The sequence below is a fragment of the Notolepis coatsorum genome (assembly GCF_963971535.1).
Source record: "Notolepis coatsorum genome assembly, chromosome: 18".
Taxonomy (NCBI): domain Eukaryota; kingdom Metazoa; phylum Chordata; class Actinopteri; order Aulopiformes; family Paralepididae; genus Notolepis; species Notolepis coatsorum.
Genome location: NC_140182.1, coordinates 82,915,688 through 82,940,638, shown reverse-complemented (window position 1 = coordinate 82,940,638; position 24,951 = coordinate 82,915,688). Strand labels below are relative to the sequence as shown.

General features: G+C 40.8%; 1 protein-coding gene across 2 annotated transcripts in view; it reads left to right on the top strand.

The window, feature by feature from the left end:
* Positions 1-24,951, top strand: part of fbxo31 (F-box protein 31) — a gene marked incomplete at its 5' end in the record, with an annotated part of 77,696 nt that overhangs the window by 9,865 nt on the left and 42,880 nt on the right. The window lies entirely within an intron of this gene.

The following is a 24,951-nucleotide window of genomic DNA, read 5'->3' as shown; positions in this document are numbered from 1 at the left end:
GTTCATAAGTGATCTGGTCAAGTAGAGCTTGTCTGCTAATGATGTTCATAAGTGATCTGGTCAAGTAGAGCTTGTCTGCTAATGATGTTTATAAGTGATCTGGTCAAGTAGAGCTCATCTGCTAATGATGTTCATAAGTGATCTGGTCAAGTAGAGCTTGTCTGCTAATGATGTTCATAAGTGATCTGGTCAAGTAGAGCTCAGCTGCTAATGATGTTTATAAGTGATCTGGTCAAGTAGAGCTCAGCTGCTAATGATGTTTATAAGTGATCTGGTCAAGTAGAGCTCATCTGCTAATGATGTTCATAAGTGATCTGTTCAAGTAGAGCTTGTCTGCTAATGATGTTCATAAGTGATCTGGTCAAGTAGAGCTTGTCTGCTAATGATGTTCATAAGTGATCTGGTCAAGTAGAGCTTGTCTCCTAATGATGTTTATAAGTGATCTGGTCAAGTAGAGCTTGTCTGCTAATGATGTTCATAAGTGATCTGGTCAAGTAGAGCTTGTCTGCTAATGATGTTCATAAGTGATCTGGTCAAGTAGAGCTTGTCTGCTAATGATGTTTATAAGTGATCTGGTCAAGTAGAGCTCAGCTGCTAATGATGTTTATAAGTGATCTGGTCAAGTAGAGCTCAGCTGCTAATAGGGCTGACCTTTGAAGGTTTTTTTGGCAATCAAAGCTTCGGGGCCGAGCTTCGATTTTAATTCAAAGCTTCGAGAAGAGAAAAAAAAGAAGAAAAAAAAGTATTATAAAAAATTTCTTTAATTTTTTTTTAATCTTATGTTGTGGGACTTGTACAGCACTTTGGTAAACTTTGTTGTTTTTAAATGTGCTCTATAAATAAAGTGGATTGGATTAATTAATTAAGTAGCCCCTTTCGTGACTGTGACACAGCCAACAAGGTTTCACTCGGCTTTTCACATAATTATGTTGCAACCTTCGTCTATCAAGCAAACAATTATATTATATATAATTTATAATTATATCAGACAATGCACCTACAAAAGCAGATGATTACAATTAAATTAGCCAACTTGGTAACACATTAGTCATAGCAGCATAGGCATAGCCTTATTAATGTTTTGTGTGGCGTCGCCGTCGTGTACAACGCAGGGCTGTACACTGCGACGAGATGATCGCAAATTTCCCCCTAATTTGGTCCATGCGAGTGGAAAATAATATCTGGGGGCAAGCTTGCGAGTAGTGATTTCAACCCTTCATTCGCATTTCACTCCTAAATTAATCCATACAAATTGGATAATTTCATTAGACAGACCAACGCGGACCTTTAATAACATGCAATTTAATTGACACGAGCAATGGGCTAACGTTAGCTGCTAGCCAAGGTATCCATTAGGACTATGCTAAGCTAACTAGCGTTAGCTGCTAATCCTGAAACGGTCAAAGCGGACTCGACAACACTAGTTCCATTCGTGAGGAAAGGGGGTGGGTTATATTGACAACGCTTGACAACAGAAGTTTAAACATAACTTCATATTTATTGGTTATTCGTTTCTGTATATCATCCAATTTCCATCTCCGTGTGTTAAGCTCTTCCTGTTTACATTCAAGTGTGACGTCATCACCTACGGCAGCTTAGACGATCAAAACGCGAACCTAGAACAAAACCTGAGGGGGGGGGCTGGCTCTCTCGTTCGTTCTCGCCCCCTCTCTCTCTCTCTACATTCAATGATTTAAAGTAGCCAAACGTTACAGACAGTATAAATACTAACTGGATAGTTGATGATATAAACATTTTATTTCATTATCTGAAATATTCTAAAATCATTAACACTTTCTCTGCCACGCTTATATCCATCAATGTTTGATCACTGCCAGCACTGTAAGTCTATGGAGATGTTTACCTTCTTTGCAGGGCTATAACTTTTTAAATTGTATTGCTAAATTGACATTACTATGGCCCATTCAACATAGATTATCTATTGTTCAGGATGTAGGAACGTTTTACTTTTTCAGTCACACATCCATACGAAAATACCGTCTAGAGCAGGGGTGTCAAACTCATTTTCACAGAGGGCCACATCAGCATTATGGTTGCCCTCAAAGGGCCAAAGACCGTATAAATGTTAATGTAATGTAAAATAAATGTAGCTACACATTTACATATTGTTAAACATAGTGTTTCTGTATTTATTACTTATTCAAGTTATACATATTGCATATTCATTTGCATAAATGTAAAAATATATGTTAGCTTATGTTATTTTAACAAATAATTTTAGTTTATCAGAACCCCATATTACTCCATCAATCAATGATCAAACCATTCAAGTAAATAACAAAGAAGAATATCATCAAATACAAGCTATGACATTAAGTTTGTTCAAAACCTTTTTGTCACAGTCAAGAGGGGCAGAACTAACAACTGTGAGCTGCAAAGAACACGTGGGACAGATGTAGCAGATGTTACAAAAACAAATGGCTGCACACAACCTTGCAGAGGCCATACAGTACATCCAACTAATGGAAGATAGTTTAATTAACTTTAATTAACAGATTGCAGAATGGGTACAGTACAGTACAGCTCAATACACACAATTGTTAAGGGGATGCAGACCAGAGAAAGACTTTCGACTTGTTTACATCAGGGTCCCCCATTTTCAATTCGTAATGAAATTGCTATTATGTGTCTGCATGAACACACAACTGTAACTGTACTAAAAAATAACAATAAGGGTTGTCTCAGTTCACAACTATATTGGTCAAGTTTTGGGTGGGACTTGTTTGCGTCCCTACAGCTTCTTATTCAATTGAGCGAGATGCTCGGTTATGTCACACAGCCAGTTTGCATCTGACAGTTCAGACAATATTTCTTCAACCCTTTGTTACCTATTCCGCCTGGATCTTTTTTGTATTTTGGGCTGTAAAATTGTCAAAGAATGTCTGAGGAGTAAGTGCTTTTGGCTTTTTTCCTTTGTTACCTCAGATGTTCAACATACATGTATGTGTAAGAATGTGTAATAACTAAGGCTGTCAAAGTTAAAGCTTTATTAACGCATTAACCCACAATTATTTTAACACTGCTATTTTTTAACCCAATATTAATGTAAAAAAAAAAAAAAAAAAAATTATTTATTTTTTTACCCGAGCTCTTGGGGGGCCACATCAAATGACGTGGCGGGCCGGATTTGGCCCGCGGGCCGTGAGTTTGACACCTATGGTCTAGAGTATAAATATGTTTTTATCGTTTTCTGCAGTATTTCCTAGAACGTGAGTTATAGGCATAAATGCATAGATTATCAAATGCCGTTTGATACCGATCCACGCTATATAAAAAATGTCAACTGTACATGGTCCTAAACGTTATGATTGATCATGCGCGGGTGAACGGAGGGGGGGGGGGTCGTTTATAATTCCGTGATCGTCGTTAAATGATTTATGTAGTATGGGTGATATTAGGGCTGGGCGATATGACCAAAAACGTTATCGCGATAAAATTATAAAATTATTTTCATATAACTCGATATCGATAATTATCGTCGATATAATGTCTGTCAAGTTTAATTAACTTATTATGCCCGGCGCCGATACGCGGGCTGACTTGTTTTGCTGCTGTGAATGTCTCGAGAGTCGAATTGATGTCGTCATCAGTCCGCGCACGTTAGCAGAGCGGAGTATCTCAAGCGGAGTATCTCATGACTCAAAAATGACCCTAAAATACTCTGTTCCGCCCAATTCATTGCAACGACGTCCACCGTATACCCCACACTACTATAACAGTTACCCTCAGAATTCAAAACACACACCAACTCGGCAGGTAACCTGTGAAATAGCGGCGTGCAAGCTAATTAGCCATAGCCAGCCCCGTTTCCAAGCGGAGTATTTCATGACAATGTACTAAAAAATGACCCTAAAATACTCTGTTCCGCCCAATTCATTGCAACGACGTCCACCGTATACCCCACACTACTATAACAGTTACCCTCAGAATTCAAAACACACACCAACTCGGCAGGTAACCTGTGAAATAGCGGCGTGCAAGCTAATTAGCCATAGCCAGCCTCGTTTCCAAGCGGAGTATTTCATGACAATGTACTAAAAAATGACCCTAAAATACTCTGTTCCGCCCAATTCATTGCAACGACGTCCACCGTATACCCCACACTACTATACCAGTTACCCTCAGAATTCAAAACACACACCAACTCGGCAGGTAACCTGTGAAATAGCGGCGTGCAAGCTAATTAGCCATAGCCAGCCTTGTTTACCGAGTCCTACCTCCTTCCGGGTCTCCTTCCTCTATCGGCCATCTCCTTCACCGATTGGTTGTTAGTGCGTGTGCTCATATCCAAGCTTGGAAAATCGATATATCGAAACTTTGCGACCACGTTTCATGTTTATTTCGAGGAAATAATTTATCGCGATAGTTATCGTTATCGTTTTATCGCCCAGCCCTAGGTGATATATAGATCAGAGTAGTTTGTATGGATAATAATAAACAAAAACGCTGAAACTCCCGCTCCTCTTACCGTTGGGCGATGAGAGTGGAGCAAACAGATCCCAGTTATGTGATGGGGATCGAGGCGATCCATTTCCGGTTTGTATAATACTAATACATGCCCAAATCATGTGGATTATTGAGTTATGGCAACGATCCATATCCACAGTGTGTGTCTTGAGTCCCGCGACGATATACGAGTGGCCGGACGGATTTGGGAGACGCACCGAGCTCCAACGGGCTTATCCGGTTTGGCAACTCGCCGATCAGCCACCAGGTGGCAGTATTGAAGCGTTGCAGAGTTCTGCCGCTCACACAGCATCAGACAAGGCTCCGTGAGTGAAATATGAATACCATGGCAAAAATATGAAATATGATCAGAATAACGTTGTACGCCGTGATCTGGCAGAATTGAATTGATGAACTTGAAACACGTCGTAAGCCGTTTCCGGCGGAGAAAGTGTTAAGTCTGCTATATAAGCCATTATCCCTTTGTGTGTGATTATTATTTTCTCACAGTAGTGTGACGCGAGCCCCCCCCCCCCCTAAAAGGTAAACAAACAAAAAATATATATATATAATTTTTTTTTTTTTTTTTTTTCATACAGTCAACATATTCTTAAAATAATAGCGCTGCCCGAGGCTGGGCATGATACAGTCAACATATAGCAAGAGAGAGAGTGAGAGAGAGCTCCCGTTCTACAGTCAATATACAGTGTTATCGCTGCACAGACCCGGCAATGCCCCTGACCCTCCACCAGAGCAAGGCCAGAGAGAGAGAGAGAGAGAGACGCATTGGAAAGAAACAACACAAAACCAGAGCAAATTGAAATGCTATTTGGCCCTAAACAGAGAGTACACAGTGGCAGAATGACTAGGTACAGACTCAGCGAGCACAGCCTAGCCATCGAGAAAGGCCGCCATAGGCAGACATGGCTCCCAAGCGAAGACAGACCCACTGCACAGTGCACACAAGATGAGGTGGAAACCGAGCTCCACTTCTTAACAACCTGCCCACTATACCAAGACATACTTCCCACAAATTGCAAACACCCAAAGAGACTTTTGAAAACATCGACAATAACTCAAAACTCCCATACCTACTGGGAGAAATACAAGAATGTGAAATAAAGCCCATTTGAATTGAAGAGAGAGATAGATAGAGCATGTCTGTGTGTGTGTGTTAGAGAGAGAGCATGTATATGTGTGTTAGAAAGAGAGAGAAATATAGAGAGCGAGCATGTCATTTTGTGTGTTAGAGAGAGATATAGAGCATGTCTGTGTGTTAGAAAGAGAGAGAGAGCTTGTGTGTTAGAGAGAGAGAGCATGTGTGTGTGTGTTAGAGAGAGAGAGCATGTATGAGAGAGATAAGCAAAGATGAGCCCCTAAAGGATATTCAACTTTTAATGGAAGAACAAAACGGAAGGAAAAGATAACTTCACAAAGGCAACATGAATATACATAGATCCAAAAGGACAAAGATCAACACTTAAATCCAAAGAGAAGAGGGTCTATACCAGAGAAAACAAAGTAGAAAGGAGCCAATGGCTCCTAACTCCTAAATAGGCTAACTGCAAATAGAGTAGCCAGGTACTGACACCAGGCCACACACCGTTAGCTACTACAACAGCTAGCCGGCCCGTTTGGCTCAATATAACGTCAGCTACGTTAGCTAGCCGGCCCGCTTTGGCTCAATATAACATTAGCCACAACAGCTAGCCGGCCTGTTTGGCTCCCGAGAGAGAGAGAGAGATATATCCACGGCGGGAATAGAATAGAGTGCATTAAAAACTCACCAAACGTCCAAGAGGATGGAGACAACCGCGTGGAGTTGACGAAGTTCATCTGCCGAATGACCGTCCTCTTCATCTTGGCATAACAATGCTGCACGCGCTCTCTCTAGGTTAGCTAACGTTAGTTAGCCTTTAGCTAAGCTAGCTACTAGCCGACATCATCATGGCTATCCCGACTGAACCACACGTTAGCACTCGATATCATAACGTAGCTAAAGCTAACTAGCTGTCCCTGCCTTTAGCTAAGCCGACATGGCTAGCCTGACTGAACTGTCTAACATGCAACAACTTTCATCTTCAGTCCATCTGCCGAATGACTGTCCTCTTCGTCTTGGCTGGCATAACTAAGCATAACCTCCAAAGCTGCACGCGCGAAATAGTCAAACGCAGCTGACGCACGCCGGCGTACACATGATGTAACCCCTCCCTTCGTTGAAACCAATAGTATGTCTGCTGCAGAGCCCCAGAGCCAGGAACATTCTACAAACGTGTCTAATGTGAAATATATAAGCATATAAGCAAAACTAGATTTTAGGTCTGTGATGAAAAAGGGCCTCGCGGGAAGAGGCCCCCCTTCCCGCGAGGCCCTGTGCGACCGCACTGCTCGCACACCCCCTGAGGCGGCCCTGTGTGTGTGTGTGTTTGGCTAAAGTGGATAGAAAACACAGTACTGTGCAAAAAAAAGGCACCCAAGAGTTTTTATATAAATGGTCTTAGATGTAATTTTTTTTTATTAGTGTGTCAGTAGACTACTCCTAGTACATTTTCATTAAATTATTTTTTAAAGCATCTTCATGGTTTAATAATGCAAACATATGTTGCAAGGACTTATTATAATCATCATATTGGCGTGACTGTATGCATCAAGGGTTAAATCAAGCATTTTTAAGTGCTTTAGAGGAAATGTCAAAATATCGCGATATATATCGTGATATGGCCAAAAAATATCGCGATATCATTTAGAGGCCATATCGCCCAGCCCTACTATAATGGTAAAATAGTTATTTAAAAATTTGCCCCTAAAAAATATTCTTTGCCCCTAAATTTCTCATTTAGGGGCAAGTGTGCCCCTAGTAAAAAAGCTTAGCGTACAGCCCTGCAACGATACTTACGTTTTTTAGGTGATTTGACAAAGTTGTTGTAGAGTTGTGATATGCCATTTTCTTCTGGCATATCTGGCACTCGGCTTTTTGGGCATTGTCTTTGCATATTTAAAGTGTAACCACACGTCTGATGACTTCTTCGTCGACATGTCTGCTGCACATGTCCTTGTTGTTTTCAACACAGATAATCTCCACATGCTTGTTGTAGAGGGGTGGAGTCGAGGCGCCCCTTACTTTCGTTTCATTGGAATAGAGGCGCAAGATTTCTTTCTTTTTTTAAACTTCGATTTCTTTTTTTAATGTTCGAAGCTTGTGCCATCGAACGAAGCTTCGAAGTATTTAAGACAGCCCTAGCTGCTAATGATGTTTATAAGTGATCTGGTCAAGTATAGCTTGTCTGTTAATGATGTTTATAAGTGATCTGGTCAAGTAGAACGTGTTCATTCCTCCTCCACGTATCAATTCAATGTTATCATCGCCATCCAAGTGTTTATAGTTCCACGCTTGGCTTATAAATCGGCTGTATAGTATTATACTATGGTCCCCCGTAGTATAATATATAAAGATGGTTTCCCTAGGAATTAGGCCTGTCACGATAACACATTTTGCTGGGCGATTAATTGTCCCAGAAAATATTGCGATAAGCGATATTATTGCGGTTTTGAGATTTTTTTTTTGAGAAATGTATTTCCCAAAAGTTTTCAATTAACCTTTTTATTTTTTTACTAATATAATAATAGCATAATAATGCAAGGAAACCGTTTCAAAGTGCAATAAACCTTTATTTAACATTGGAAGATATTTTAAATATCCTAAATAAAAAAAATGCTCAGTTTGATTGTTTATTATAAAACAAACTGAAAGTGGAAACAAGCCCTCCGTCTGGCTTTTTGTATCATCCTTTTAACATGTACATTTATTATTAATGTACCTTGCGGTACCATGTACAAAATGTTAATAAAGTATGAGGAAAAAACTGTGGAAACGTAATAAATAAAAAGGCAGTGAAACAATAATCAAATAAACACCAAAATATATACTATCTCTATTGGAATGGAGACTTCAGCACAGGATAAACTAGGGATGGGCAAAAATAATCCAGATCGATTGATCACATGATGTACTCGACTACTCGAGTACTCGTGGAGGAAAACGCTGTACAAAATAAACATCTTTTCCGGTGTTTTAGACTTTTATTTTGAAACCCACCCACCAGTCCGGAGCGGAAGTATTGTTGTTATTATCCTAGCAGAACGTATTGAGCGGACAACTTGTCTCGTCCGGTTCTGTGTTTTTGAGCTAATGATAAAACAAATGTTGAGATTGTTGGTGAACAACTAACTTTAGGTTAGTTTTAACGTTAGATGCAGCTACTACAGGCAATCAACGATGAGGAGGAAGCGCCAAAGCCGTATATAATAGAATAGTAGCCCTGTGGTGCGTAGGCACGACTCGAAACTACCTGTTATAATAAATTAATTCATGTTTAACTTGTCCCCGTGTCCAGTCCTTTGACTAGCCCTACCCGTTCATTGTAAACAATGATGCATGTAATTGTATTAACGTTATTCTGTGTTGTAGCTAGCTATGCTATACGTTGTATTTCGTTTGTTAGCTATTTAGCTAATGTTGATAGCATCAACGCTAGATCTTTAATCTTTATTTAGCAGTCCAGTTTCTCCGGGCAGTAGCGAGTAACTACTTGGGTCTAAAAATAGCTACACTACAAAGAACACTACTTGGTTAAAAGGAGCAACACTATTGAGAAATGTAGTTAAGCTATGTGGCGTTGCTAGTGCCCCACGGAGCTCCCGTGCTGTACTCTGTAGTAAGGCCAGCCGCCCCCCACACGGAGAGTGACTGACAAGGGGTACTGGTTCCGCCTCATTAAAACAAACGCGCAAATAGCAATTAATTGCGCCCGTCAAAATCATTGCATTCATTTTAATTATTGCGCCGATTAATCGATTTATTGCTTATTGCGGCAGGCCTACTAGGAATATTTCAAACCGAACTGTATTGGTATTGGATCATTATGTTAAATAAAAACAGAACATTCAGTGGTTCTTGGAATGTATGGACCACACTGCCTTCCTATGAGCTGTCAGTTTACAAGAGCACAGGAGTGACCTTTCTTAGTCAATCAATTAGGTCGCTTTCACATATAGTTTGGTGGACTCTGTGCGATTCGTTTGTCAAGTGCACAAAATTTTCGAAACTATTTTCTTTTTTTTTTTAAATAAAATTTCATATAAATCTTAGTCAAACCTTTAGTATTATGGATATTAAACATGCTGGCAGAGTACATGCATCCATGTTGTTGTGAAAATTTTTATTAAATAAAGAAATTCCCTATCCATAGTCGCCGTGGGAAAGAATAAAATAAAAAAATAAAATAAAATAAATTCCCTACCTACCCATGGCCTAACTGACAACCAACAGGAAACAAACAATATTTTTTTTTTATGCCCAGCCCAGCCCACACATACACACACACACCACATTATTCTCCGAAGCAGCCCAGCCCAGCACACATACACACACACACCACATTATTCTGCGAAGCAGCCCAGCCCAGCGAACACGCATACACACACTCGCACACACACCACATTATTCCCCGGAGCAGCCCAGCGCACACACATTATTCTCATATATTGCTGAAATGCTGACTCAGTTTTTTTACTTTGATGTGACATTGGTCGATTGTTCGATTGAAGCTCATTGCCATCATTCTCTCGCTAAACAAATTGTACACCTCGTTGTTTTTGTGAGTAGCCACAAGCAGCTGTTTAATTAGCTCGTCTGACCATAATTCTATCAGGGCTTTTACCTCCTCAATCGCCCACGAGACATGTTCCCCGCGTGCTTGTTTTGCAGTGCGTGCCGCAGTGTTTGTTTTTTCCCTTCTACTCAAGATGCAGTTTATCAGGTCACTTCCTATATTTGGTCTTGCGTTTGGTCCGATGAGCATTCACACCACAAAAGTACGCACCAGGGTTCACTTGGAAGCGAACCGAGACCTACGTTTTCAGGCGGACCAGAGTTCGCTTTTTTGGTCCGCACCAGAGTTTGAATGAGTTTTCACACTACCCCAAACCAAGCGGACTATCCGAGGAAACTAACTCTGGTGTGTTTAAAGCGGACCAAACAGCAGACTGGTGTGAATGCGACCCTAGTTGCTCAAGACTCTGTAAGTCAATTAGTCAGCTTTTTTATCCACGCTGAATGAGTTATTTCCTGAGGAAATTACATGCATCTCTGGCGAGCACCAACTATAAAGAGTTCCTTCTGCAGGTGAAAAACAAAATTGTACAGATTTGTCAATATAATCAACTAAGTTAATCCATTAGTCGACAAATCCTATGACTTTTAGTAGACTTTTCTTTAGTTGAGGAAGGTCAAGAGCAGCTGGATTTCTGTCAAACATTTAAATATTATAATAATAATACAGGGCTTTTCAAACAAGATGGTGCTGAATCTCGACTAGGGGGTTAATTTCACTTGAGCGAGAGAAGCTCATTTTAATATCTGCCATTCAAAGCGCTCAAATGCGCCCCATTCCGCTCATGTACACTGTATTGCCAAAGTAGAGTAGGTGCTGGGTCAGGTGAATATCAGTAGAAAATAGTAGAGCCCACACAGTTAAAAAAAAAAAACGGCATGCTTACAACTAGGGGCTGAACCGGTATACCGGTAGAAATCTGTGCCAAGGTAGAGATTTGACTCTACCCGATGTAATGGTAGAAGGCTACTTTTAGGCATAGTGGACGGACGTTACTTGGTAACCAAATAGAAAGGGAAGAGGGAAATATTTTTTGACATTATGACAACTTGGAAGTAAAAGAGGAAAACATAGTTAAGTCTTGTTCAGCTCCTAAAGCATTTATGAGAAAAACAAATATACTGTGATCGTCCAAAATCTTAAATATACCGCCCACCCCTACCTACAACTTTATTAAAGACAATGCTTCGATCCTACAGTATGTGAATCTTCGTCGAAATGATCAGGTCAAAGATCCACATAGGATCGAAAGGTTTATGGAGTTTGTGGTGTACAGGCTCTACTCTCTTCTGCTGCATTGCCAAAGCCCATCTATATTAGATCAGATTAGATTCAAATCTATTGCCATTATACAGCACAAGTAAAATACAACGAAAATAAGTTTAGCATCCAACCAGAGTGCACAGTAAAGTAGTATATAATGTACAGGTGATTAAACCGGGTATAACATATATAAATTAGTACTACTGAGTAATGGTGCTAATCAAATCATGTACAGAGGTGTAGTATTAATTAGGGCTGTCAGTTTATCGCGTTAATTAGATTAATTAACTACACAGCAAATTATCGCGTTATTAAAATTAATGCAAAATTACTAAATAAAAATATATATATATTTTCTTTATTTCTTTTAAATTTTTTTCTTTTTTAAATCTCTTTTTTGTATTTTTTATTATTTTTTAAACAAACGTATAAACAAACATGACAACCCACGATAAGATATACAAGCATTATTAACAGTGCACATCCAATAAAATCACCATTTAGTTAAATGTCTTATACAGGATATACCCCTAATACCTGCTATCTAATACCCTACACACATATGCTCTAGCTCGTACCCCCCCCTCCCGGACCCCCCATTGGATAATCCATCCATTATCCCTTGCTCCTAACCAGACACTACCATTATATGCTAGCTTTTATTCTCTCCACCACTTCTAACCACATTGTCATTTTGGATTCATTGAGACCCAGAATTCTTGCTGTAGATATTTCTTGATAAATCACATCGAGATATGTAATAATCCAGACCTTTCGGCAACTTTTTTCCGGTTGGAACCAACGTGATGCTATCAGCTTTTTAGCCACTGTGATACCCGATAAAACCAATCTCTTTAGCTGTGGATGTACTGCACACTCAAAAACATCATTCAGCAGTAATACAGAGGGGTGTACAGGTATATTCAGAGTTAAGAGATTTGATCATTGCTGGGTCACCTCTTTCCAGAATATCTTAACTGGTGGGCAGTCCCAGTACATGTGCATAAATGTCCCCTCGTCCCCATTTGTACATAAGGAGCATTTGGAGTCTTGTACAAGACCCATTTTTTTCAGTCTTATAGGAGTCAAGTATGTCCTGTGAATATAGTTAAGATTGATTTGTTGATTGTCCGGGTTCCTTGATGTAAATCGAACATTTGCCCAGGCTTCCTGCCAATCAAAATCACTTTCCAGGTCTGGTATATCCCTCCTCCAGACAGTCTAGGTGGAGGGTTTCATACGAGGACGTTAGTAATTGATGATAAAAATCTGAAACAAAACCTCTCGATGTCTCTCTTTCATAGAAGAATTTGTGGTATCTGTGGTGTTCAATTGGTATCTTTAATGGAACTCCGTGAGACTTCAAACATAACAGTAACTGTGCGTAAAAAAAATTTGTGGACTCGGTGAGATAAAATTCTTTGCGTATTTCTTCATAACTACAAAAACCTGTTTGTTAAAAACATCACCTAATGAGTGTATGCCTTGCTTTTCCCATATAGGGAATCTTATAGGTCGTTTTCCAATCAAGAGTGCATTGTTATTGAATAAGGGAGTATGATTATGCCATTTATGTGGGTTAGAATATTTTTTCTGTGTTTCACGCCATATCCGGATCGGGCCATGTGAGCGGCGCGGCGCGTGAGAGGCGCGGAGCGGGCGGTTTTGACGTGAGCGACGGTTTTAAAATGAGTCGGCGCGACGTCCGGAGCGAGAGTTCTCCTCCGCTCCAATCCACTCCAGGCCGCTCACAGTGGTTTAACACTGTTGATGTAATATATACATGCAGTACAATGCCAAAGCAACAGATGGCGATGTACAAACATGAAGGCCATTTTCAACCAATGAGAAGGGTGAACCTGTGCTATCCTGTTCAGGCTTTGTCACTGTAGAGACGCCCACACTCACTCCTGTTAGAAAAAGTATCGACGCCATTGTTGTTGACGTTAGCTTACATGCTAACGTTAATGGCAGCGACCATAGCATTGTGGCTCGGCTTGCCTATCATCGCTTAATAGCGCTAGTGAATGGATAAACAACGTTATTTAACATTGCAGAATGGCTACAATTACAATGCGGCTCAATACAAACAATTGTTAAGGGGCCCAGGGGGTGTAGACTGTTGTAGTTTGAGCTAATTTACACCATGCTCAAAAAAAAAAAAAAAAAACTGCAGAGCGATCTGGCGCGGGGAGCGCTCGATTCAAGGTGAGCGGGGAGCGAGCGGAGAACGACTTGGGGGCGGGGTCAACATGAGCGATTAGCGGAGCGAACCAAGCTTTAAAGAGCGAAGAGCGGATTTCTCGGCCGCGCCGATCCGCTCACGTGGCCTGATCCGGATCGCATGAGTAATTATGGGGCCAAATTTCCGTTCGCATTGCTTAATTGATCATTTAGTGTATGCTCTGTCCTTCAGTCTATGTGGGGCTACTATATTTTCTTCTAGATTTCTCCAGGATACTAATGCTTGGGGATCAAACCATGTTGTCAATGGTCTTAAAGTGTACGCCTTAAAATAGTGGAACAAATCTGGAAATGCCATGCCACCATCTGTTTTGTTTCTCTGTGCGGTGGATCTTTTTATACGTGGTGGTTTGTTATTCCAAATAAATTTGTATGTGGAGGAGTGTAATTTTTTCCAGTAACCCTCTGGAGGGGGTAACGGTAGCATTGAGCTGAAGAAGTTGATTCTAGGTAGTACGTCCATCTTAACTATTGATATCCGTGCCTGTACTGAATTTTTAAGTTTTGACCACCTGTCAAGGTCATCTTTGATTTAGTTTTGGATTTTTGTGTAATTGTGCTTCACCGTTTGTCTTATGGTGGGGAATATTTCCACTCCCAAACATCTAAAGTGTTTTACCATAGGTATCTCTACTGGGAGGGTTATATATTTTTTTGCAGGGGCGTTAAGTGGAAGGAAAGCCGACTTCGGCCAATTTATCTTAAATCCCGATAAATCTCCAAAGTCCTCAATCAAATTGAGCAGATGAGGCAATGTGGTGTTGGGGTTTTGCATGAACAGTATTACGTCGTCCGTATATAAACTAATTTTATGTTGTGTGCCCTTGATTACGATTGGTTCTATGGATTGGGATTGTCTTATATATTGTGCTAAAGGCTCTAATGATAGATCGAATAGTCCGGGACTAAGAGGGCAACCCTGTCTAGATGAGCGTGATACCGGAAAGATTCCGGAGGTGATAATACCTGTTGTAATCATGGCCGATGGGTCTTTGTATAATACTTTAATCATATCAATGAAACCTTTACCTAACCCCATCCTTTCTAATACTGCCCATAGATATGACCATTCCAACCTGTCAAAAGCTTTCATTGCATCCAGGGACAGCATCGCCTTAGGTGTGGTGTCATCCTTGTCAGCATCTAGTATGTGCAGTAATCGTCTTATGTTATCAGTGATCAAGCGGCCTCTTATGAAGCCAGTTTGGTCCGGATGAACTAAAGACGTCATATGCTTTTGTAGTCTGATGGCTAATACCTTAGAGTACAGTTTGATATCGGTTCCTAGGAGGCTTAAGGGTCTATAACTACCGCACTCGGTGGGGTCTTTGTCTTTTTTAAGGAGGACTGTTATGAGTGCAATATTGTCGTTCTTATGGAAGTTCCCCTCCTTGACTGAGTATAAAATCATATTTAGTAATAAGGGTCCAATTATGTCCCAACAAGAGAGGTACATTTCTGGTGGGATACCGTCTCTTCCAGGAGCCTTACCACTTTGCATTTCGGATATAGCCTTCTTGAGTTCCTCTAGTGTGATCGGTGTTTCTAACTGTTTAGCGTCATCCTCTGAAAGTTTAGGGAGGTTAATTTGATTAAGATATGTGTCCATTTTGTTTTGATCGAAGGTTGTTTAACTTGTTTCTGATTTATACAAGTTGGAGTAGAATCAGGGGGCGAAATTTAAGCCCGCCACCCGCCATTGGCGCTCAGTTTTTACCTTTGGCGCTTGCCACCGAGAGGTCTGCCCGCCGTGTGGCGTGTAGACGGTGTAGTTCATAACGATACTCTTATTTTGAAAATCTGTGCAGGTCTCATTTCCGCCCCAAGCGCAGCTCCAGTCATAATATCGATGGCTCCGGCAGTTAGCAACATTCGGTTTGTATGATACTCTTATTTTGAAAAAAAACGTAGCAACGAGTCATATCCGCCCAGCCCTGCAACGGGATACTATTGGCTTCTGCTCGTATCAACACAGAGGCAGTCTGCTGTAGTCTAGAGCGGACCTCCATGAGCTACCGTTACTGTTTAAACAATGACCCAGTCAACTATTCACTTTTAGTTTAATACATGACGAGGCATTGTCTAACGGTATCTAGCTGGCTAGCTACTGATAGCTGCTGATATCAACAAATGCTCCAGCAATAGTCGACTCGAGTGCATAATACATCCGTTCCCTCGTTAGCTAGCTCACGTTAGCTAGCTCACGTTAGATCTATATGTCCCAGTAAACTAAATTGTCTTAACGTTATCTAGCGGGCTAGCAGTAGCTACAGATAGCTCCTGATATCAATGTCTTATAACATTGATTCAATGCGTATTCTAGCTAGGGATGCACCGATATGAAAATTGGCCGCCGATACCGATACCGATTGTTCAACTAACACTATCGGCCGATACCGATACCGATATTTGTATATTTGTATATAAGTATTTGTAAATTTTTTTTTTTTTTTTTTTTTTTAAATGAAACTACTGTATATTTGTATGTGTATGTTTGTATTTGTAGGCCTCTTTACTTACTTAAAAAAAGGAAACATCAAGAAATATGTTTATGGTATCACTATCTCTCTCCCAGTATCGTCTTGCGGCCTGCAGAGGGATACTATTTTCTCAACCAGAGCTTTCAACCAATGCAATGGAACCATTCTTGCGGCCTGCAGCAGGATACTATTCTCTCAACCAGAGCTTTCAACCAATGCAATGGAACCATTTTGATTGACAGTCGATTCGGCCAATTACGCCACACCGGTGACCGCTAGCACCCACCTCCTGCTGTCCTTACCACCAATCGGCAAGCGTTTATAAATTTTTCTACTTCCGGGCATTCTGTTTGCGAGAGCAGAACACACTTAGCTACGTTAGCTGCCCGGCCCGCCGACCGGCGCTCCACGCATGACCAAATGAGACATAATGATTTTACTGCAACAAATGTTATAATAAAACAAAGCCTTTCTATACATTTGTCTGGTTGAAAACTTTATTAACAGATTGCAGAATGTGTAGTTGGGTACGGAATGAGCAACGGAATGGAACCGAGCTATGAACGTACTAACGGAGTAATGCCTTGTTTACTGCTATCTTCGGGTAAATAATATGCTTGTTATTGAACGTGTAACACTTCATTTTAACAGCAGATACTTTCTTAAATGCCATCTTCCCGAGAGAGGGTGTTGACGGGGAGTTGTGTTATTAATAGCATTGAACAGCTAACCGAAAGCTAGCGTTAACTATTGTTAAAGGTTTAGCCATAACGTTACCTTGGCTAAAGTTGCAGCTATTCATAATGCAGCAATAATGACTGCAGACCTGCAAGCAAAGTACAGCAAGTTGACAAAGGAGTATTCCAACGCAAATCACATTTTCACCAGTAACGTTAGTCTTGCATCTAATAGCTAATAACGTAGCTACGTTAGCTGCCCGGCCCGCCGACCGGCGCTCCACGCATGACCAAATGAGACATAATGATTTTACTGCAACAAATGTTATAATAAAACAAAGCCTTTCTATACATTTGTCTGGTTGAAAACTTTATTAACAGATTGCAGAATGTGTAGTTGGGTACGGAATGAGCAACGGAATGGAACCGAGCTAATGAACGGACTCGGAGTAATGCCTTGCTGCTATGGGTAATAATAATATGCTGATGTTATTGTCCGTGTAACACTAACTATATAACGCTAATGCCACAAAACGAATGCCTTGTTAATCATAAGTAGTTACTTTGATGCAGTAGATTGTGTGTGTGTGTGGGGGACGGCGGGCGTTGTGCAGGTAGATCGCGCGAGTGAACTTTTTTTTTTTGCCTTTTGACGCTACACAAATTGATGGGTATTTATCGGCGACTGCTATTGGCACATTTGAGCTTATAGGCCGATAGCAGTCAACAAGGCACTTATCGGCCGATACCGATACCCGACCGATATATCGGTGCACCCCTAATTCTAGCTGAGGGCTTGATGAATGTGATTTGACCAAAGAACCGTAACATTATACCAATAGGGTCCAGCTGCAGCGCCGGAGAATCCTTGCATGCTGAATGTAGAGTATTAGTATAGGGTCTAGCTGCAGTGCCGGAGAATCCTTGCTGGAGCTGGAGGCTACTCAAGTATACACACAGACAGTGGAGCTGTTTGCAGATAGCGAGCATTTTGACTTATTGCGTGGTGGCGATGTCTCGCAGATAATACAACTACAAGTATGATTATATAATATATATTTTATTTAAAAAATTCTTTCTTTAAATTGGCAGGTAAGAAATATGCTTGGCGGGTAGATTCTTCCCATCTACCCGCCACTGGCCGGTGAGTCAAAGTTAATTTCGCTCCCTGAGTAGAATTCTTTGAATGTCGCGTTTATTTTTTCAGGGTCTGTAACAAGTACTTGTTGTGCTCTAATGGTAGTTATATCTGCACATTTTGCATTAACTCTTAATCGCATAGCTAATAGGTGACTTGGTTTGGAACCTTGAGAGTACTGCTGTTGTCTTGTGCTACGTATTTGTATCTCAGATTGTTGTCTGTATATGGCGTTAATCTCTTTTTTTAGTACATTAACTTGATTTTCCAGTTGAATCGAGTTGTTGTATTGTAAAGAATTAAATAACTTCTTTTTTAAATCTCATTCATTCCATAAGAACGTAGAATAAACATTTACAGACTTTTTCTTTTTTTAAATGGTCCATTTGCTATCTGATTCTAGGGACATCTATGGTGGGGAATGTATTCCCAGTGTCAGAAATACTGTCTGTTTGAGTAAATTGTAATGAACCAAATGAGAATATCAATTAAATCTTTTTTTTTTTTTTTATCTTTGACTGTGAATAACACCATGCTAAAATGTACCAGACCTGAAAAATCTAAGCAAATGAATAAAGGGAAGATGATTAAACAGAAGGTTTTGTACAGTAGATACAGTACTGAACTCTGCCACCCGGACACATGCAATTTGAAATATGATTATAGAATATCGGGCCTAAAATGGTTATGCGATTAAAATGTGATTAATTAGATTAATTAATTACAAATCCTGTAATTATTAATTAGATTCATTTTTTTAATCGCCTGACAGCACTAGTATTAATATGTACAGTGATACAGGTATGAAGAAGACACTAGTCTTCTTCATACCTGTATCACTAGCAGCGTAACTAGTAAGATTAGGTAAGGGATATGTACATATATAGATATAGTATCTACAGATATGTAAAAAGGATTATATGCAGGTATGTACAGACAGATGTGGATATAATATACTGTATCTGCGTAAGGGGACAAGTGATACAAGGCTTGGTCCTCACTGCAGCCGACCAGTGGGAGGCATAGTCTAGCAACATTCGAGACAGGGGTGGGGAGAATTGAAGGGAGAATTGGCAAGGCGAAATTGGGATGGGAGAAAAATTGAAAAATAAGGAGAAAGTGGATAAAAAAAAATAAAAAAAAATGTATATGCAGGGGTGACAGTGGCTCGGGAGGTAGAGCAGTCGTCTGGTAATCCGGGCAGCGTGTCGAAGTGTCCTTGAATAAGACTCTTAACCCCTAATTGCTCCTGATGAGCAGGTTGGCACCTTGCATGGTTGCCTCTGCCGTCAGTGTGTGAATGTGTGAGTGAATGGGTAAAATGTGAGGAACAAATTGTAAAGCGCTTTGGATAAAAACGCTATATAAATGCAGCAATTTGCCATTTAAACTGGGTACAAAATATATAAATTAGTAGTACTAAGTGGAGTGCTAATTGAGAGTTGTATTCTATAAATAGAGACAGTTTGATAGAGCCATATGGAATCCGCGATCACGGACTATTATTGACTATAATTTTTTTTTTATGTTGTGGGGCTTGTACAGCACTTTGTTCAACTTTATCAGTGCTGTAAAGTTTAAACCTTTTAAAATCTTAGACAAACAAAACACTTTGCTTTCATGAAATATTGTAAGCCGTCATTTGAGGCTTTATAAAAGCAGCACAATGAACACAAATCTGTCAGTGCAGAGTCCGACCTCATCTTAACACTTTGATCGCCATGTGTTACAAAGGGTCAGATTAAACCGAATATATATATTTATTGCCTGAGATCCCATGTATAATATTTGTATATCGTTTGATATCCCTTGTATATTCTTTGTACATATATACGGAATATCCCTTTACCTAGTCTACAGGACAGACCATAATATTCGTTCTCCTATTGGAAGCGATCCCCTGGCGCCAGTGACTTACCCCCCTCGAGCTGACTTGAAAGCTGCCGACATGACTTGTCTGTACATGCCCAGCTTCTGCCCATGAATACGGCTACCAAAATACGAATGGCACTATTTGTCCACGGTACATATAAATAGGGCGCAAGAAATGTAGAACTCCTCTTAGTCCCTTGTCCCGTTCAGTTCCAGTTATCCAAGTGACGTCTCTCCCCACTACGCAACGTGGGCAGAGCAGGGCTCGCATTGCCCCAAGATAGAGCCTCGTGTTATCCTAGTACGTTCGTTTAACGTATCGTTCGCTCCTTGCTAGTAAAGGCCTTCATTACGAGTCAAAGACCACGTGAAGTGGGTAATTGTGCGTCTACATAGAGCATTTATTACCGCGTGCTAATAAGGATAGTAACGTCAAGTTCAACCGTGCACTACCGCGCACCACGGAGGATTTACACCCCGCCAGCAGTGCCACTTTCCGGCAAGGATTATTATTCTTCATTGCTTTGACCAAGCTGCTGGAGCAGAGAACCGCCTACCCCACTGCTACTGTGGGATCTACACCTGCCCGTGAGACCATCACTCAAGCCCGTCTCTGTCGTACCAGAGACTCCACGGCTTTCACCTACGCGGCACGCACCCTGGGACCAGGCTGCATTCCCCGCTGACACAAGGGTGACATCGCCTCCGTGAACCATTGACTTGCATAGAGCTTTGCCTCCCTCTGCTGGCTTACAACCGGTAGTACACCCTTCCCAGAATATCCCTAGATCTAATTACTTAATATTCATTATTGATTTGCCTGCACATTCTTTGCCTTATAAGCGCATCTAAAGTGAACAAAGTATATAATGTAATACTATTTTGATGTAATAAATATTCTAAATGAGTATTTGAGTGGAAACCTGTTATTGTGGAAGTGTTGTCATCTAATATACCTTTGTACGGTATTGGCCAGTAATGTACAAGACGGTAGTGATTTAATGATATCAATACTTGATTAATACAGTCAGGGAATTGTACCCCTCAGTTACACCATGGTTAAATTCATAATTTACCATCCCTCGCCAGCTCTATTTGTCTATGGAGAAGTTCCCCTTCTTTGCAGGGCTATAACTTTTTAAATTGTATTGCTAAATTGACATTATTATGGCCCATTCAATGTCTTATATCTATTGTTCAGGGTGTAGCAACGTTATACTTTTTCATTCACATATTCATACTAAAATACGGTCTAAAGTATAAGTATGTTTTTATCGTTTTCTGCAGCTTTCTCCAGAACTTGATCTATAGCCCTAAATGCATTATATTGATGATGAAATACAGTTTGATAGCGATCGGTGCCAGATAAAAAATGTCAACTGCACGTAGTTCTAGAAGTTACTACGTATGATCTGATGTTGACCGGATGGGCGGGGGGTCGTTTATAATTCCGTGGGCAACGTTATATCATTAATCTAGTGTGGGTGATATGATCATCAGAGCAGTTAGTATAGAGGACATTAGAAAATAATGCTGAAACTCACCGTGGCTTCCTCGCGCCGTTGGGGGATGAGCGTGGAACAGAATCTTTTCTATTATGGGATGTAGAAATACCCAATCCATTTCCAGGTTGTATAATAGTATATACGTCCAAATCATGTTGTTTATCGAGTTATTTGCACCGATCGATGTTCACTGTGTCAAGATGGAGTCTCTCTAACGATAGCGAGTGCCCGGATGAAATATGGGTGAGCACCACTTCATCCACAGATCACTTCCTGTTGGGCGATCTGCCGATCGGCCACCAGATGGCGCTCTTGAACCGTTAGAGAGTTGAGTGGAGCTCAGCAGTATATCTCAGGTCCCCGGGGGAGAAATATGATTTCGATCACAGATTTTTGAAATATTGATATCAAAGACGTGTTACGGCGTCTTCGGCAGAATGAGCATGGCGGGGAATGACGAGTTACGGCGTTCCCGGCGATTAAAGTGTTAAATAACAAACGGCATTGCTTGTTGTAGTTAACAAAGAGAGGCAGAGTTGATTTAGCAAAAATATATATATATTTTTTTTTTTTTTTTAATAAATAATCGAATTTTATTTTCATATTCGAATCCCATGCCCATCGAACGAAGCTTCGAAGTATTTAAGACAGCCCTATTAAATGGACTGTTATATCTTATTAAATTGTGGGCATTTATTCATTCCCACTTATTAGACACTATTTCTGATGGTAAAATGAGCGTACAAAGCAAAATACAGAATTCTGAAATATTAAAACGGAAAAAACTGAATTTGGAAAAAAATTTAATTGAATTTGGAAAAAAATAAAACTGATTTCATATGGCTCTACAGTTTGACTACTACTGGCCAGCAGTGTAACTAATAAGAGTAGGATATGTACATAGTAGTTCAGTCTGTTGATGTTCAAGTTTGATTGTTATAATGACGGGGTGTTTCTTTTAGACGACGAAACCTCGTGCCTTTGACAACTACAGCCGTAACCAAAACACACCCACGTCCACCCGTGTAAACTCGGTTCTAAAACGATACCACGGCAAAAACCTAAAATATCTTTCTCATTAATAAAATAACTGAATATTTTGACGCAGTTGAAACTTAACTAATCAAAAATAATACAAAAAATTCTTTTACAGCTGCTGAGCTAGAGAGAGAGAGATGGGGGGGGGGACAATACTAATAAAATGGAGTATTGAACAGTTTTTTATGGCTGGGTAACGCAATACTTTTCTAGTATCGGTGTATCGTGCAACCCTATTACCTATTTAAATATTTTTTAACTGATTTTGGCAAACGCCAACGCATTCTCAAGGAGCGGAGTCAGCCAAGTCTGTGATGTTTACCTCCAGCTCTGGGCCACATCTGTGGAATCCTGACCTCATCTGCACTGTTCAGGTATCGACCCGCGGGTGAAGTCCGGACGCTTTATCAAGCTCCTCCCCGACTATGAGCACATGGACTATCGGGATGTTTACATATACTGTATGTAAAATCTGCCTCTTTTCACCTTTAACAGCGTTTGTGTGCTTTTTGCCCACAAGCAGCATGGGGCTGTGTGTGAGATTCTTTCACTTAATAAACAACCTTTGTGAGCAAGCGGTTGCAGGCTGTATCATCAACCCTCTCTGTACTGAAGGGGCTCCTCTCTGTGCTGTTTGACGTCACGTTCAGGCAGGGGCGTGCACAGACACTTTGGGGGACAGGGGCTCCAGCTTCAAAAAGGGCACTTAACCCACCAACACCAAGGGCGGGATCCACTAAGAATGGATTGTGCAGTGGGAATGGCACACTTACTTGCACAGGGTTTGCACTCGGATTCTACTCCGTCTTTGTGAGCTATCCACTAAAGGACATTGCGCGGATGAGATACCAGCGCAGACACGCCCATTATGTGTGGAGTTTTCCCCTGTGCATTTGGCTCGCGGAGCAGTGTGCACTCCTGACAGGCTGTTGGCAGATATCAGGAAGTGGACAAAGAAGACCGAAATGAGGCATAGACACAAAATACAAATTAAGCGTTCCGTCAGCATTGCATCCGGTGCAATTGGCGTGTATTTAAATGAGGTAATATGGGCGTAACATGTCCCCTTTCTATGTAAATGAGCTTCGTCGGAATCTGTTAGGTATCCACAACGGCCGCCGCCAATTGCACCGACCAGTTAACGCGACGCACCTGCCGTCTTCACAGACGTGGTGGTAAATATGCGCAGATGGGATATAATTAACAAAATTAAATATAGCACAATAGAATATAGTACAATTATATGTGACGAATGTAATTGGAATAGGACATTACAAACATATGCAATGACGAAAGATAGTGACAAAAACACAGGAAGCAATGTGTCATGAAAATACAAATTAAGCAAGCTCTACATTACGAAGTAAACTAAATACGATACGAAATGAACGGAATACTAATGGTGAAAAATACGTTATGTGCGTAACGTATTTTTCACCATTAGTATTCCGTTCATTTTGTATTGTATTTCGTTTACTTCATAATGTATAGAGCTTGCTTAATTTGTATTTTGTGTCTATAGTCCAACGCACACGGCGGGCGATTTTTGCCAGGCAACCGGCTTTATAAGCGAGGCGACCGACAGAATTGTATCGCTTCCATTGTTATGAATGAAACAACCCATTTCTCTCTCTCTCTCTCTCTCTCTCTCACACACACACACACACACACACACACACACACACACACACACACACACACACACACACACACACACACACACACACACACACACACACACACACACACGCTCGCCTGCCGTGTGCCTCATTTCGGTCTTATTTGTCACTTCCTGATATCTGCCAACAGCGCTGTCAGGAGTGCAGACTGCTCCTCGAGCCACATATTGGCCGTGTCTACGCTGGTATCTCATCCACGCAATGTTGTTAGTGGATAGCTCGCAAAGACGGAGCAGAATCCATGTGAAAACCCTGCGCAGGTGATTGATTGATTGAAAATTGTATTAACAGATTGCAGAATGGGTACAATACAGTACGGCTCAATACACACAATTGTTAAGGTGATCAGAGAAAGACTTTCGTCTTGTTTACATCAGGGTCCCCCATTTTCAATTCATAATGAATTGTAAGTAAGGGTGCAATTCCCACCGCGCAATCCATTCTTAGTGGATCCCACCCCAAGTGTTTATATTTGACAAATGTAATTATTATTATTTTTTTTTTGGATAGGCACTTGGGCCAAAAGGGCAGGGGCTCAAGCCCCCATCTGTGCACGCCACTGCGTTCAGGAGTGAACTGGATTGTGGGATAATTCGGCTTGCTGTGTGTGTTTGTATTGGTTTACACTTTACACTAGGGATGCACCGAAATTTCGGCCACCGAAAGTTTTCGGCCGAAAATGACCAAAAATGGCCTTTCGGCTTTTGGCCGAAAGAGTTTTTTCACCGAAAATATATCACCGAAACAGAAACAAACTGTAACCTAACGCGTGTTGTTGTGATGATGTCATCAAAACGTGGCTTCAGTCATTACATGCTCGCTGTTTCTATGTGTCGCGCTGTTTCTATGTAAACTCGGCACGCAATGCGTCCAATAAATGCATCTTTAACATGCTTTATATCCTTATTTACTATAT